Source organism: Pteropus alecto, unplaced genomic scaffold (assembly GCF_000325575.1).
Source record: "Pteropus alecto unplaced genomic scaffold, ASM32557v1 scaffold389, whole genome shotgun sequence".
Classification (NCBI taxonomy): domain Eukaryota; kingdom Metazoa; phylum Chordata; class Mammalia; order Chiroptera; family Pteropodidae; genus Pteropus; species Pteropus alecto.
The window spans coordinates 575495-576581 of NW_006443569.1; the positions used below are offsets into that span (position 1 = coordinate 575495).

The 1087-nt window shown below is 40.9% G+C and overlaps 1 pseudogene; it reads right to left on the reverse strand.

Moving 5' to 3' along the window:
• Positions 1 to 482: 482 nt before the first annotated feature.
• LOC112473111 lies at positions 483 to 601 on the reverse strand (annotated as a pseudogene).
• Between the last annotated feature and the right edge of the window lie 486 nt (positions 602 to 1087).

Here is a 1087-nt window from a genome sequence, read left to right on the forward strand (position 1 = left end):
TGGTTCACTTCCAGACTCTTTTTGCTGAGTGCCTCTTATCCCTCTAGGCAGCTTTTGGGTGACCTACATTATGTTCCCTGGTTTGCTATTGTACAAGACCCATACCTGGTCTATAAGATCCATACATGCATCTCTGCCCTGACCAAGTCTGGGAGTGCAGGCCCATTCTAATGCCCCAGAAATCTCCTTGACTTACTTTCCCAAAGGAGCAGCTTACCGGCTCAGCTCCCATATCTCACATTGTCCAGACAAGAGGCAGAGATCAGTCCTCTCTGTCTCCCATACAGCAAAAGAGCATACATCTCTGGTCCCAGTGAAATCCCTTTCTGGGTTTCAGAAGAGTTTAGACAATCTTGCCATTTGGGAAGTAAGATTTACACTTGGAAAAAGGATGAGACTCACACAACATTAGCAATTCTCTCCAAAAATAACCCTCAAATTCTCTTTCAGTCTCCATTCTTTTTTTTTTTTTTTTTTTTTAATGCCTACAGCACCTGGTATTCTTAAGTGGTCTCCCATTCAAGTACTAACCAGGCCCGACACTGCTTAGCTTAGGAGATCAGATGAGATCAGGCACGTTCAGGGTAGTACGGCTATGAAGTCAGTCTCCACTCTTAATCCCTTTGTGCCCTTGATATAGGTGAGAGATTGAGAAATTGTCTAAATGGCTTTCTCTACCTTCCCTTCTGTATGTCTTACACAGCTGTCTGCTTCAAAATTCACTCTGACATTTAGTGTCCAGTGTCTTAGGCTATTAGCTGAAAGTGTTCTTGTAACATTCGGTTGCATGTGTTATACCACTCCTGCTGAGAGACAGGTAGACAATCTTTGAAGAAAACAACAGGAAAAAAAAAAAACAGAAAAAAAGAGGCAACAGGAAAACAAAACACTCATACCACTTAAGATTTGTGGTCCATCTAGTATATGATTCTACTGCTAGGACAGCCCCCATACGAGATCTTATGACAATAGTATAATTTCTTTGACATCAACATTAAAATTAGACACATTCCAGCTCTTCTTAGTAGCCAGGTATAGTTCTGTTTATTCTAAACTTAAGTCATCCTTTTGGAGTCAAATTCTATTT